Source organism: Clarias gariepinus, chromosome 26, assembly GCF_024256425.1.
Source record: "Clarias gariepinus isolate MV-2021 ecotype Netherlands chromosome 26, CGAR_prim_01v2, whole genome shotgun sequence".
In the NCBI taxonomy this organism is placed as follows: domain Eukaryota; kingdom Metazoa; phylum Chordata; class Actinopteri; order Siluriformes; family Clariidae; genus Clarias; species Clarias gariepinus.
The window spans coordinates 20,746,841-20,763,088 of NC_071125.1; the positions used below are offsets into that span (position 1 = coordinate 20,746,841).

At 39.9% G+C, this 16,248-nt stretch overlaps 1 pseudogene; it reads left to right on the forward strand.

Annotated features, from left to right (window-relative positions):
- Positions 1-335: 335 nt before the first annotated feature.
- On the forward strand, positions 336-15,263 carry LOC128514044 (serine/threonine-protein kinase pim-2-like; annotated as a pseudogene).
- The last annotated feature ends 985 nt before the right edge of the window (positions 15,264-16,248 follow it).

The window sequence follows — 16,248 nt, forward strand, 5'->3', positions numbered from 1 at the left end:
CGACTTGATGTTTGAACTTGTTATTAACTCCAGCACTGCTTGTCTTTCTTAGTAACAACACAACAAACTGCTTCAACAGCACCTAACTGCAACATTCAATAACACTGATGACAGTCACAAGTCTGAAATTAATGAGACACGGGCTAAACATTTCCTGGTAATGAATCGCACAGGCTCTGGGAGCGCTGATATGCCAGTTGGTTAAGGAGATGTCATTTTATTCGCCTCTTTTTTCACCGTCCGGGAGCACGCAGAGGGGAAAATTGCTTCTTCCAGGTAGCGGTGGGCTCGGACCCCGTCGCAAGGGCCTCTTATTAAAGTGTCAGGACTGATGAATGGCTCCAAATGAGCGTTCTTCATCCTGTGAGGTTTCTCTGAGCAATAAGGAGGCACGGCTTTATGCTCCGTGTCCGTATCTCCTGATCACCTGCAGCTCCCGCGGTGGCCAAGGTGAAGAGGCTATAGCAAGCTCGGGGGAATTTGTGCAGCTCTCCTTCGTTAGGGAGGGCGGAGGGGGAGGGCAGGTGGAAAATTGGCTCAAGGTCACTTCCTGCTTCATGAGCATCTTCTGGATGTGATGTCGCTAATACTGAAATTCACATGCAGGGTGCACTGGAAGAATCGAGAGCATCCGATCATCAGTATAAAGCGCACTCTCGTGTCTGCTAATTGCTACTGTAGAGTTATAAATAGCTGGGGGAAAAAATGTAAAAAGCACAGCCAGGTTTCTTTGTTCCTCTTTGTTCTTATCCGAAGTGCTGCTGCTATTTCGGTGAGAGACGCTCGCGGAAATAGCCCGCCGCTAGGTCCGAGTAGATCCCTGTCTGACGGGCTATAAATAGCTCCTCTCAGATATATTTTCTCATACATGCGCGGTGCATGTCGGTGGAACCGCGGGTGTATTAATATCCAGAGCCAGGTCTGTCATGGCCAGGATAAGCTCATGAGATCACGTTGTAATCTGCGGCCTTTTCTGGTGCACGTGTCGGTGGTGGAAAATGAATGTCATGTTTCCTGTACTGATGTTATTTTTCGTTTTTACAAATCATAATCGTAAGTCTTTATACAGGAGGCAGCCATCGACTGTAGAAATATATCCAGCTCTACTGTATTGATTGTACTGTACTGAAAAGGAGCCGATACTGCATTAAGTGATATTATACTATACAGTATGCAGTGTAAAAAATCAGTGCTTAATGATTGCTTAAGATGTTATCACCTTCCAGGATGTTATACCACGGCGGTGGTAAATTCATGCTTCTGATTCTTTAGAAGGTGTTGATTTGATTTTAAGCTGTCTGTTAATACACCTGCTGTAATGTGTTACTGTTTATAGGACGTTCTGTGGGACAATCTGTGGGAGGGTTTATATATATATATATATATATATATATATATATATATATATATATATATATATATAATAAGTTGTGAGCGCTGAATGCACCACTGTCTTCACTTCTTCATCAGAAGTGGCTCTTTGTCCTTATACGGCCGCTTTCAGGAGACCAAATGGGTGAAAGTCAAGTCGATGGAGCAAGATCAGGACTCTAGGGAAGATGCTTTAACACCTCAATATGAAGTGTCGACAGAAGTGTGTGGATGTCATGCCAGTTCACGACGCCCTTGTATAGCAGTCCTCTGCGTTTAATCACAAGTTTAAGCTTCAGATCTTCAATAAGCGTCTCACTGTAACGAGCACTGTTGATTGTTGAACATTTTTTATCCGGATAGTGTTCCAATACTTCTGGCCCTTAAGATGAGAATCCCAGAAGACTGTAAGCATTGGAGAATTTTCCAGCTGATGGTTGACTTTTGAGCTTTTGCTCGGTCAGTGTTTAGGATGTTCCCGTTCCGTATTGTCAGCCTGGTAGTGATGAATCCGTCTTTGGTCTCCAGTAATGATTCTCTTTAAGAAATGTCTTTCACCTTCCTTAGAGTAGAGTATCACTCCAAATATCTGATTCACAGATATCCAAACGCTTCTGTTTATGCTTTTTTTCTGAGTTGTTTTTAGCACGCTGCTTTTCTTTCGTGCAAATCGCAAGTGGGGGCGTCCATTTATTGCAGTTACAAATGAACTGATGTACAGTAACACGTTTACACCTGCACAGTAGTGACCGGAGTGACAGTAGCCTTGATAAGACAGTGTGGCCGAGAGAAGGTATAATATAACTGGAGTGCGGATAAGTGTTGACTCCTTGGAAGGAGATCAAAAAAAGTTTATGACTTATAGACTGTACACGTGTGTAAAAAGGAAATTCGTACCGTATTTCAGTTTTAATTAAAACTGCACTTTGTTATTAAAGCTGTTATTTGTTGTTGTTTTACTGTAAGCCAGTGAGCGTTCAATTAAGCATATACAGTATTTAAAATAATATTATAATAATAACGCTACAAAAGGCTTTTCTGGGTTTCACTTTTTGGGAGTCTAAAAAAAAATATCAGAAATTATAAAAAAATAATAAAATCTAATAATAAGTAATAGTGCCACTGTGATAAATTAGGACTGTGAGTAGATGATTGTGAGGGTAATGAGCCATTATGCCATTATCATTTCATTATCTTATCAAATGTCTGATTTAATCTCCTGATCGTTTCATCTGTAAATGCAGAAATGTTAAATCTCCTGAAGTCACAGTGGCTTTGTTGATGTCTGATTCAAAAATCTTCTGTTTATTCCGTCCGTATAGGATGGTATAATTTCGCATAATCATGCCGCTCACACTTATATAGTGTACAGTAACACTCTGTTACTTCTGAATTCCAGCGCCTCCTGATAAACACAGACCCCTGAAGAGAGGAACAACACAGTCATAACAACACCGTCTGCTTGGCCTTGTTTGTGATACTCTCGCCAAGTCCAACTCCTCTCATGTTCTACAAAAGTTCAGGCGTCTCCTGTCTACCTTGCTGGAGTCGTGTCTCCCCAGGGCACTGAAATTAAGGTGTGACAACAAAACCACTGGCTGCCGTTTAAAGCTACTGTGGCGTCTAATATTAGCGGCTGGCCAACATGCACGGCTCCGGCTCGGCTCCGGTGTCCATCCCTGCCTGACTGTGGCCATTAATCAAGCTTTCTCTCGCACACACACACACACACACACACACACACACAGAATCTGGGCAGAGGAACCGAGCAATGACATGACGAAGCAGCTTCCAAAACAAGCTGGCACAAAACCAGTGTACAGTCAGAGGGCACACTTTAGCATGGAGCTATTTTGGGAGTAAATCAAGAACCTACAACAATTTCATATTATAGACTTTAGTATTTATACAGATCAATGAGCAGCATTAACACTGTGTGTTGTATAGTTTTACAAATAAAAGGTGGTTTGTGGTATGAGATGTTTTTATGCTGATAAAAGGGGAAACTTTCCATCTTACAGGAAACATTTACTAACGTTTCTGTTGGGTTCTTACAAGATTCTGCTATGACATTATATATGTAACTTTCTAAAAATGTTAAATAATGAGAACAATGTTATGGGAAGCAAACTTGAATAATGCACTTAGAGCAAATACTAAATAATGTTAAACAATAAAATTGTGAAAAACTTTGTGAAGAACAAACACTAAATAACCCAATGGGAAAAAAGTGAATCTAACAAATACTAAATAACATTAAAAGAACCAAATTTGAAAAACATTCCGAGAACAAACACTAAATAATGTTATGAGAACCAATCTTCAAACACATTTAGAAGAAACAATAAATGACTTTATGGAAACAAAACAAAAAACTTCTTAGAACAAACACCAAATAATGTAATGGGAACAAAACATTAAAAAAGTTAAAAAACTTAGAACAAACACTAAATAACATTGTGGAATCCAAACTTAAAAGAATGTTCCTAGAACAAACACTAAAGAATGGTATGGAAACAAAATATGAAAAACACTCCTACAACAAACACTAAATAATGTTATGGGACCCAAACCTGAAAAAAAAAAATAGAAGTTCCTAGAACAAACACTAAATAACGTTATAAGAGCAAAACTGGAAAAACTTTCGTAGAGCAAACACTAAATAAGATCATGGGAACAAAATTTATTCCTAGAACAAACACTAGATAATTTAATGGGAACCAAACATGAAAAAGGTTCCACTAACGAACACTAAATAACATAACAGGAACAAAACAGGGAAAACTTCTTAGAAGAAACACTAAATAACGATACAGGAACAAACAAAAAGAATAAAAATTCCTAGAACAAGCACTAAATAACATTATAGGAATCAATTATAAAAAACATAGAACAAACACTAAATAATGTTACGGGGACAAACATGAAAAACGTTCCTAGAAGAAACGTTGATGGAACTAAAACTGGTCACATGTTTCTGGATTTAATACCTAACTTTACACAAGTATGTTAGAAATAAAAAAATGTAAAAATTTAAAGTTTAAAAATGTAATAAAAAAAAATAATAATTAAAAAACTGCATGTCTAAATTATCACCATGACACAACACAACTGTTGAACTGGAATAAACATTCTCCTGGTACTCCATCTCTTCCCAGGAATCTTAGGAACGACGACTTTATGAGAAGTTAAAAGTTAATTAAAGTTGTATGTTTATAAAGAAACATATCTTGACAATCTCTTGACACCAGATGTGATGATATTTACTTAGATTATTTACTAATAATTATATATATATATATTTTTTTTATTTTTTATTTTATTAAGTCTCAGTGAGGGACACCACACACTGCCCCCTTTAGGGCACAACTGGTCCCTGCATCTGAGACATGGGTCTGTTTACCTACAGGGCACATGGCAACCAAGGGAATGTGATCACCACACAAGATCTCACACTGATTAGATCTTATCACAGCTCTTTCCTTGCTCCTGTGTCTGCATGCTCAGATAGGATTTTGTCAGTAATGGTTGCAAATAGAGCGCAAAAAAACTAGTAACAAAAACACCTGATACTGTACACTATACACACAAAGATTTAAAGAAGTGTCAGAAAGGAGGTAGAGATATTCTCGGAACGTCTTTCGAAATGTGTACGTCTGAAACTAAGGGTTTGTGTGTGTGTGTGTGTGTGTGTGTGTGTGTGTGTGTGTGTGTGTGTGTGTGTGTGTGTGTGTGTCTGGCTAAAGACGTCAGTGCTCAGGGTTAAAGATAAGAAATGATCTTGTTTGTGAATTAGAATGAATGAATGTGTATGAAGCAATTAAGAAATGAGGGGTTTGACACACACAAATACACACAGGGGGTGTAATGGAGACACTATCAGCTGCCAGTCTGCAGCCCTAATCCTATCACAAGACCAAATATGTAGACAAATACCCGATAATGCAGATAAGGTTTGCAGCGTGCAAAGCTGAAAGCTGCTCAGTGTCGTGGCTATGCAAAAAAAACAAAAAAACAACAACAATACAGTGGAAGAGTCTTGGTGATTTGTTTCAGATGATTTGCCTCATAATTCCTCCTTCAATGCGAGAGAAAGACAAAACAAATATTATTCAGGATAAAGGAACAGGAACAGAAAGAGATGCAGGTATCAGTATCAGGAAGGAAAAAGTGGTGGCATCACACTATCTCCAAAATGAGTTCATTAGAGCCGCCATGTTCAATTGTTAGAGTCGAAGTTTTCAATCTTTTAGCATGCTTCACTTGTTCTATCTTTATGTCATTTCTTGATTTTACACATCTGGCAGTAATCAGGCCTGGGTGTGGCAATTTAAATTTACCGCGGTATTAACAAAAAACGTTTCTAAAAACAAGTTAGGAAAAAGGAGAGCAATTACTTTTTCATACATCTCTCTATTTTTATAAGAGAGTCTCCCTCTCTCCCATCCCAACTGCGTCCCTCACACTCTCACCCTCCACCTCTTTCTCTCTCGCGTTGGAGGTCAGGGGCCCAGGAGAGTGATGAACTCTGCACTCTGGCACTGTCTTGTCAAAGAGATCTCCCAGTGGAATGCGCTGCCTCAACACTCCTCCGTTTTTCATAAAGAAATGGAGGGAAAAAGTGACTTATAATCCTCGAATCAGCCAAGTACAGCAAAGTACAGATGGTGTATGACTGTTGTAGAGCGTGCACACACACACACACAGAGTGGGAGCTTTAATAAGTCCAAATGTCTCTCAACACACTAATAACATTTAAAGGGAAAAAAATAGTTTGGTTGTGTATACTGGATACTGCTTACCATGTTTATGTATTTGTTGTAGGAGTAGTAGAACGAGTCGTAGTAGAAGTAAAAGTAAGAGAAGAAGTAATGGTAGAAGTAGTGGTTGTAGAAGGAGTAGTAGAAGTAGAAGTAAGAGTAGAAGTAGCAGTAGAAGTGATAGTAGTAGAAGTACTGTAGTAGAAGTAGAAGTGGTGGTAGAAGTAGAAGTAAGAGTAGAAGTAGTAGTAGACGTAGAAGTAGTCTTTATGTCATTTCTTTATTTAACACATCTGGCAGTAATCAGGCCTGGGTGTGGCAATTTAAATTTAACTCGGTATTACCAAAAACAAGTTAGGAAAGCGAGAAAGCAATTACTTTTCATACATCTCCCTATTTCTGTAAGAGAGTCTCCCTCTCTCCCATCCCAACTGCGTACCTCATACTCTCACCCTCCAACTCTTTCTCTTACTTCTACTAGTAGAAGTAGACGCAATAGTAGTAGAAGCACTGTAGTTGAGGTAGAAGTGGTAGTAGAAGTAGTAGTAAGAGTAGAAGTATTAGTAGAAGTAGAAGTGGTAGTAGTAGAAGTAGTAGTAGAAGTAATAGTAGTAAAAGTACTGTAGTTGAAGTAGAAGTGGTAGTAGAAGTAGTAGTAGGTGTAGAAGTAAGAGAAGAAGTATTAGTAGAAGTAGAAGTAATAGTAGTAGAAATACTGTAATTGAAGTAGAAGTAGTTGAAGTAGTAAAAGTGGAAGTAGAAGTAGTAGTAGAACTAATAGTAGCAGTGGACGTAGTAGAAATAGAAGTAATAGTTGAAGAAGTAACAGAAGTAGAAGTATTAAAAGTAGTAGTAGAAGAAGAAGTGGTGTTGTCAAACTCCGAGATACATGACTTACATACCAGAGAATTACACTTAACCATTATGTAACTACCCAGTGGTCATTCAAACCCATCTCTGAATCATTTTTTTTTTATTGTTCACTGTCTGAATAATGAACTTTGAGTGAACTGCGTGATTACAGACAACTCATTTGAGTAACAACGTTGGGTCCGATTGCTGTAATAGACTCAGACGGCTGTCGCCGTTTGTTTCCGTGACTTTTGTTTGTACGTGTGAAACTTGTGCTGTTAATCAATAACCAAAGCACAGCAGGGCTCTCCACGCAGACGTCCCGAGCCAAAGTCTAGCCGCTCTGCCCACGTGAGGATCATAATACGCACACTCGCGCATGCATGCACACGCACGCGTGCACAGCGAATCACGTTGCTTTGACACGGTTCTGCTCTGTGCTGACAGCAAGAGAACATGGAGGAAGCAGCGAGTACTCACTGTACGCACACTCACACACACACACACACACACACACATGCACACACAGGAAACCTGATATTCCTGTTCCCAGCAGAGGACAAGAGGGGAGTGAGCACAAAAAACACACACACACACACACACACACACACACACACACACACACACCAACAAGAGAAAGTCCAGCCCCATGTGGAACACAAAATTGTTCCGCACACACACTGATCACAATACACACCCACCTATTTCACTTGGACACCGTGTGCTTGTGAGACATCAAATGAATCCTGCCTTGTCACTTGTCATAAACCACAAAACCACACGGATTGTGAGAAAAAACTCAAACAAAGAAGCTGTAAACAATGAATGAAATGCACATTATTACGGTTAGTAAATTAGTTAAAGATCAAGCAGTAAGCCCATTTCCACCCCAGGAATGTTTTGAGGAAGCCAGGATATTCAACAAGCATGTCTCCACCACGGGAATATTTCAGGAAGCAGGAAGTGTTTAAAGAATTGAGGAACTTCAGACTGTTTTTTTTTTTATTATTATTTAGGGAATGTTTTCAGGAACTGAGATGTTTTGGTGTCCATGGTGAAGACATTTTTCCTTAATGCCTGTAACAAATAGATGCATATCCACCAGCCGAACCTTTTTCTACTACATGTCGACTCGCACCCTCAGGGTTGGGGGTCCAAATCTTGCCTTCAGTCTGTGTGTGTGTGTGTGTGTGTGTGTGTGTGTGTGTGGAGTCTGTCAGTTTTTGGTGGGTTTCCTTCAACAGTCCAAAAGACATGCCCTGTGGACTGACTGACGCTTCCAAATTGCCTGTAGTGTACTCTGTGTGTGTGTGTGTGTGGGTGTGTGTGTGTGTGTGCTGGTGTCCTGAAATGGCTTGGCACCCTGGCATGTGCGCTAATTTCTCTGGAATGAACTCAAGGCCCTCTGCGACCCTACACAGGACATAGATAATAAATGGACTTTTGCCAATTTGGACTTGTGTCCCTTCCCACCAAAGAAAGCTTTTTTAAGAAAACAAAGGAAGTTTTCAGGACCTTAAGACTATTTCTACTCCAAGAACCAAGAACGTTAAGTAAAAAACAACAACAACAGCAGCAGCAGTAATAGCAACAACAAGTTCAGGTACAGGAAATTAGCTCATGCTACAAAAACATCAGGCCTTTCATGTCTCCACCGCAGGAATGTTTCGAGACAACTTCGGTACATTCACATTACAGGAACCTTTTCAGAAGCGTGAGATGTTTTTTTTTCTTCAGGAACCGCAGAGATGAGCATTTCCTCTACATGAACCTTTTTTTGAGCCCTAAGATTTTAAGTCACTTTAAGATTTCAGCTCCCGTGAACTTCTTTTTTCTTTGCACAACCTCAATAACGCTAAGCAGGTTCTCTTTTTAGGACCTGTGTAAGTTTCTCATGACCTCAGGAAGTGTTTCAGGAAGCGTAGACAATTTTACAAACACAAAGAATTTGGTCATGATTCCACCACAAGAACTTATAAGGAAGCGACATTGTTCTTGAGGAACTCAAGGCGGACTTCTCTACGCTTCTGAGATAAACATGGGTTTTTTAAGGGACTTTCTCTAGAAGCTTTCCACCAAAGATTCCAGGACTAATTTCATTTCCGTTTCCAGAGTAAGGATGACGAGGTGTTTAGGTGGAGCTTAGCGTACTGAACAGCATTGGTTGTCCAAACACAAGCTTCCAAGAATGACTAGACTTTCTTAACAAGAATTTGAAAAATGTGCCTTCAGCAAACGAATCCCTTCAGCTGGACAAAGTGTTTGTTTGTACATTGATAAAAAAGGCATGACACAGCAACTAAGAGAACTCTGAAGAAATAAATCTGATAATAGGCAGCACCATGGCTAAGTGTTTAGCACTGTGGCCTTGCACCTTCATGATCTGGCTTCGATTCCCACCTCGGGGTCTGTAAGCATGTTCTCCCTGTGCTTAATGGGTTTCCTCCACGTTTTCCGGTTTCCTCCCACAGTCCAAGGACGTACAGTCGTTCCTAAATTGCCTGTAAAGCGTGAATGTGTGTGTGTGTGATCTGCAGTGGATCGGCACCTCTTCCAGGGTGTACCCTGTCTCTTGTCCTAAGTCTCCTGAGACAAACTGCGACCCTTTATACAGAATAAACGATAATCCTAAGTTTGGAATCTCCCTCTGCACTTTTGTTATTGTGTTTTAAGGAAGCAATAATTAATAAATGATGTTTTAAGGAAGCACTTGTCTAAATATAACACTGAAAGTACCAGACTGATCTATACATAATCTTCTAAGGAAGCACTTTTCATAATATGATCTTTGTTACTTCCTTAATTTCCATTGTAAACACAGATCCTTTGTCCATCTGCTAACTCCGCATTCATCACTGCCATCATTATCATCATCATCGTCACCGTCGTCGTCCTTACCCACACTCCTGCGCTAGACATCACTATGCACTTTGCAACACGAGCCGCTTTAAATGACGCAATAAAATGACTCATCTGTTACAGTAAAAGTTTTCGACACCACTATGATGTCTGATCTCATCGCTGTTCGTAACACAGACACCATTAACATAACATTACAGTGAGCCTGCTGAATGCAAGAAATGCCATTTCAAAAGTGATTCAGCTTCATGATTAAATTCCCCAACAGATCTGACAAGAAGCCTCGGGCCTCGTTGCAGCGTCGTGCTGATGTTTTAGCCGAACAGTGAGTCAACAGACCCGGTGACTCAGATCTGATTCACACTCCGTCTCCCCCCTTCCTCCATCATCCCGAAATATCAGGCCCCCTACGCGCTTCTGACCTTCTTACACCTCCATACACAGGCAGAAGAGTAAACACCGGGCCTGCTTTAGTGGCATGATGAGATAATGACAAAGTGCTTACTGCGTTATTGCATTACAATTCCTCTTCTACTTTCGACACTTAGCATTTAGGCTTTGTCAGAACTGAAACCGATACAGCGAAGCTCGACTGACTGAAAAAGAGAAAGAGCACGGGAAGGAATGCGCGGAATCTGAATCGCTCGTGCTGTAAATGCATTTTGGCCGAAGAATTCACGCAGGCTGCCAAGAAGCAGAAGAATGAGAGGCTTGGCGCAGCGCTCGGTATGCGCGTGTGAGACTTGTTTGGACTGTTTCTGACTCAGTGACTAGAAAGAAGTCCGAGTCTGAGTGCAAGTTGGTGTAGTTATATAGGCGCAGATGGTGCTGGAGGGTTGTGAGGTCGAATTCTGACCTGCCTTAGAGTCACTGCTCAGCCCTTAAGCGGTGATCGGATGTGTGTGTATTAATAGAGAAGTAAACAGCCAGGATTATAACAATGGAAAATGAAAAAGGATCATTTCTAGGATGGGTACATACTGTTTATCTTAGTGTGCATGGAACCTGCAAGGGCACCTAGTACACACTTTAGCGTAACCTACACAAGAGTATTCGTCCAAACCTGTTAATTACTGAATTCAGGTGTTTTAATCAATTAGGCCTCTTATCCACAATCTTAATGCTTCAGCATACCAAGAAATCTTGGACAATGCTATGCTTCCAACATAACTGTCCCCCAGTGCACAAAGCAAGGACTATAAAGACCTGAGTTTAGTGTGGAAAAACTTAACTGGCCCAAGCACAGATCCCTGTGACCTCACCCCCATCGGGCACCTCTGGGATGAACTAGAACGGAGATTGTGAGCCAGACCTTCTCGTCCAACATCAGACGCCTGACCTCGTAAATGCTCTACAGAATGAATGGACACAAATGCCCATAGAAAGACTCCTGTTTAGAGTTGAAGCAGTTTTAGCTGCAAAAGAGGGAACTCTGTATTGAAATATATGTATTTGGATAGAATGTTATAACAGGTTTGACCAAATACTTTTGTCCGTATACAGTGATAAATTACTGGTGAGAATCAATGCAGTTTACTTCATTTGTTTGCGTTATAAAGAGTGACAAGTGCTTTTTAATAAAACATTCATGTTTTTATTGATACTTCACTTTACACTTACATTTTTAATGTATGAGTGGCGTTCAAGCCAAACTGAGACTTGTGATAAAACTTCTCAGGAACATTTACAGAAAACTTCAAGCAGAGTGCGGTGTCGAGACTCTTAGTTGCAGTGAAACATTTGAACGGCGCAAATATTTTAAAGAAGGACGTATATCCGTGAAATGCCGATACTGGCTGCAGTGGTTTCCATGAACGTTCAGCAAGTGGAACCCCTGGTCTTTGAAATTTTGACAAAAAACTTGTCGTCAGCTTGTGGAAGAGACGCATCAGTCTGTGTGGACTGTACACACAATCACTCACAAACATCGCTTGCATGTTACAGGAACTCATCTGGGAGTTATCAACATATCCACTGTTTAGTCCTAACCTATCGTTTGGGCCATTAAAGGAGTTCCTGGGAGGCCAGCGTTTCGGATGTGAAGCATGCATCATGGTATCCAAGCGCTAGTGAAACCCTGGGATAAGTGCATCAATGTAGCAGGGAATTATATAGAGAAATATCAAAAGTCTTTAAATTGAACGCCCCTCGTATATGGTACACATTGATGAGACACATCTACCGAAATAAAAAAGTCAATAGAGAAATTACAAGTAGTAATAGAATGTATTCTTGTCGCTGGAGGTTTCTTAAACAACCTACATATTAGTTACTCGTCCTATATAAAAAAGGTTAAAAGGGTGATACAAAAGGTTGCAGTGTATAAATCAATATTAAATAACGAGTGTGCTGTCTCAGAAACAGGACTCATGACTGATACTGTGAGATTGACTCACTCACTGACCTCAATTTCCCAATGCAGGCTGTGGTAGTGACCCAGTGCCAAATGTGACCACCTTTTGGACAGCATGTCATATGTGCCATGTGCCAGGCGAGCTGTTGGCCCAATTTAGTCATTCTGCAGTCTGCCAGGCACCGAAAACACAAGAAAGAAAGCAACTTTTCTCTGTTACACAATTGAATCTGTGAAGAAAAAAATAACTAAACCATAGGATTCAGCATTTTACTGAAGAACAAATATGACTATTTAACTAAAAAATTATCGTTACTTAAATGTAATAAAAAAATACATAGGCCTCAGGTCTGTATGTATGAAGTTTGCTTAAGTAAGTAAGTGAGTGTGTGTGTGTGTGTGTGTGTGTGTGTGTGTGTGTGTGTGTGCTCGCCCCGTGATGGATTTGCACCCTGTCCAGGGTGTACCCCGTATCGTGCCCCTGGGAAAGTGGGATAGGCTTCAGGCCCCTCACGACCCTGTATACAGGATTAAGCAATAAAGACGATGAGTGAGTATATTTCAGGAACAGAGATCAATAAATCTTTATCTTTATTTGAATTCTTCATTGTGACCAGTGAATAATCTCCTTTGTTTAAGATTGCTGAGGTGATTCGAAAATGGCGCTCTGTCGCCATCTACTGGTTGCTTAAAGCTAGTGCTGAAAAATAAATTCATTCTTTGTTTTCAACAAAATAAACGCAACATTACAATCTTCTTTGCTGTCTATATAAATATGCTGTGTATCATTAAAAGTTATAAACAATATGAATCGCAACAATTAATGAACAAAGCCCATAGAATGGCTTCTTTTACACCAGTCACGTGCACGACATTGAAAATTAGCAGTAAAATGTTAGCAAACTGAAAGGTAACAATAAACGAGATTGATTTGATAAGATAATTGCTTATAATAATGTAAAAGTTAAATCTACACTTTTGTACGTTTTCTGAATATCATCAGATGGGCTCCGTACTTTCCACTAAAATTAATGTTTAATAATTAAATTTTGGATCATGTAAGATATTATGATAATAATTTGGTAATCAGCGAAAATAAAAGGGAGACATTGGACAGCATTGTCTCACTCCGCGATTAATTTCAGTCGATTAATTATAACAGCACTATTTATTCCTTTGAGGGGAAAAAAAACAAGGCTTAAGGCTAAATCCCAAATCCCCCTCTGTCCGATAATCGAGTGCACTACACGGCGTGTTAATCTAGTTATTCTACACCCTCGTGCACTACAGCTTCCTATTTAACACTATTGGGGATTTAACCCCGGAAGCTGGAAGTCAACAGAGCGGATATTCTAAAGCAGAATAAGTGGAAATATAAAGAGAAACTTATGAGATTTAACTACTTTCACCCCTGTGTGCTTCACTTAATTTTTAAAGATTAGGAAATGTGAGTTATGTCCACAAGCTTTTTCTTTGCATAGTGGATTTTTACACAGACACACTTTATTACAGAACCCCGCTGGAATTATTCGATGATTATAACATTACTTGAAAGCTATGCATGTCCATATTAATGATGCTGTTTGCCACGTGCAATAGCTTCTACCCACATGCCACCGTCTACTCAACAATTTTTTTTTAAGCACAAGGTTTATAGTTTGAAATCATTAATGTAACCTGAAGGCCTGCTGATGTGCATTTTAAACATAAGTCGTACATGCAAAGTTCAGTCTGAGATGGAAATACATCAGTGAGAGACACGCACGTGCACAAATGATGGGTCGTCCATGAACGATTTCTGAATCTTTAACGTGACTCAGATGAACGAGTCGTCTCGGAGAGTGATTCGTTCGTTTTCTACTGGGCGCGCATGCGCAAATCATCGCAAAACCTCAGGAACAGGAAACAGAATTGAGCGATTCTTTCTCAATGACTCTTCTACTCCGAGTCGTTCGTTCTTTTGTCACGTGACTCCCATAGCCGCTATGCGGTGCAATAGAAAGAACGAACGACTCCGACTAGAAAATATGAGGTGAGCTGCTCATTCTGTTTATTATAATATGTCCTTAGCTGCATTGTAATATTTTCATTACTAATTTATTGTGTTTTTAGCCTGGGGACACACGCAGACTCCCTCTTGAGGTGGCGCTCATGAAGCTCGTGTGTGAGCCACCCAACTGCCCCCTGGTCATCGAGTTGGTGGAATGGCACGAGACAACCACACATGTCATCTTGGTCCTGAAGCGGGCCGAACCCTGCACCGACCTTTGATTACTGCGCAGATAAAACCATTTCTGAATCAGTGGCTTGCATCATCACGCGGCAGGTTATTCACGCCGCACGTCACTGCAGTGGGGGGGCTTCCATTGGGACATCAAGATGGAAAACATTCTCCTGAACCCTCGTAGTCTCGAGATAAACCTCATCGATTTTGGCTGTGAAGATCTGCTTAAGAACACGCCGTACATAGAATAAGCAGGTAACTGTGGCTCAGAGATGAGCTGATTTAATAGGAACTTGTGGTGGATTGTTTTTATAATCTCAGTGCAATGCTTTTTCTCTTCGCCTTTCATTCAGGCACGAAGACTTTCCGTCCACCCGAATGGATCGTCAAAGGGGAGTATGAGGCGGAACATGCCAGCGTCTGGGGTCTTGGCGGATTCCTGTACCAACTTTTATGTGAAGAAGAGTTTTTTTGTGAAGCCAAAGATATTGTTAATGGCCACGTGGACTTCCCTGATCATCTGTCTGAGGGTGAGAAAAATACAGATGCTTTACTTTACATTCTAACCCATATACAAAGATGGATAACTTCCACAGCCAAAATAGCTAGAATTAAAACTAATTATGGAAAAAGTCTACATGACAGAAAATAAGGTTTTTTTTTTTTTCGTTTTAGAAGGTTAGCAAAGTTTAATCAATTTTTAACCAATAACATTAATGCACACACAGCTTCCTGCAGTCTGATAAGGATGTGCCTGCAACAAGACCCTAAAAGATGACCAACGCTCATGCAGATCCTGTCACATCAGTGGTTCTGTGTTCAGGAGGCCGGGGAGGAACAGTGACACAAAAGGAAAGAGGACCCAGAGGCAGCAAGAGTCTCCTCATGTGTTGCAATAACTGTAAAAAAAATGTAAATATGTATATAAGGCTTTCTGTTACTGTTTAATATAAATAACGATATGTTGTAAAATATACTGTAATAAACTTTAATTTATTTTGTATGCATTGGTACATGTCTGTGTATTTGTGTGTGTGTGTTTAATAATTGTAAAAATGTATAAAAGACTTATTGTTTTCTGTGTGTTAGGGTTAAAAAGACATTGTAAATCATTACACCATGTTAAATATTATGAACGTTTATTTATCTTGTATGCACTGGCTCTTGTCTGTGTCTGTTTCTGCTTTTGTAATACACAGAAGCTAAAGGTTTATTACCTTGAAAGGAGGTTAATACAGTCCGCCATACTAAGAAGAGAGCAGCTACCTGCCAAAACCCCTATTAAAAAGCAGTCACAAAAGGCATTTTCATCAAGTTAGCACATCGGATAATATATTGTCTTAAACAACACATTTCTAGCTATTTAATAGCTGCTTCTAAGTCATTTTAAAATTGCCTCAATGTTGCTTTATTCATGCTTAAGGTGAGCTACAAAGACAACAAGCTTCTAACACAAGGCTAAATCCCAAATCCCTCTCTCTCCAATAATCAAGTGCACTGCTTGGTGTGTTGAACAAGTGATTGTACACCCTGGTGCACTAGCTTTCCATTTAACGCTCCTTGAGATTTAACCACAGAACCTGGATGTTAATAGAGTGGATTTTTTTTACAGCAGAATAATTGGTGATATATAGAGAAACTTACAAGATTTACAGCCTCCATGGTTTTGTAATAGAACAATAACATTTTAATTGTGCCACGGAGATTATAGAAGCTTTAAAACTGACAAACAGATTTTCTTTATAGTATTTCTTATTGCATTTCCCCGACAATTCATTCTTCTCATCTTTTGGCTATATAGTACCAGTAAGAATTTAAAACTACTTTCA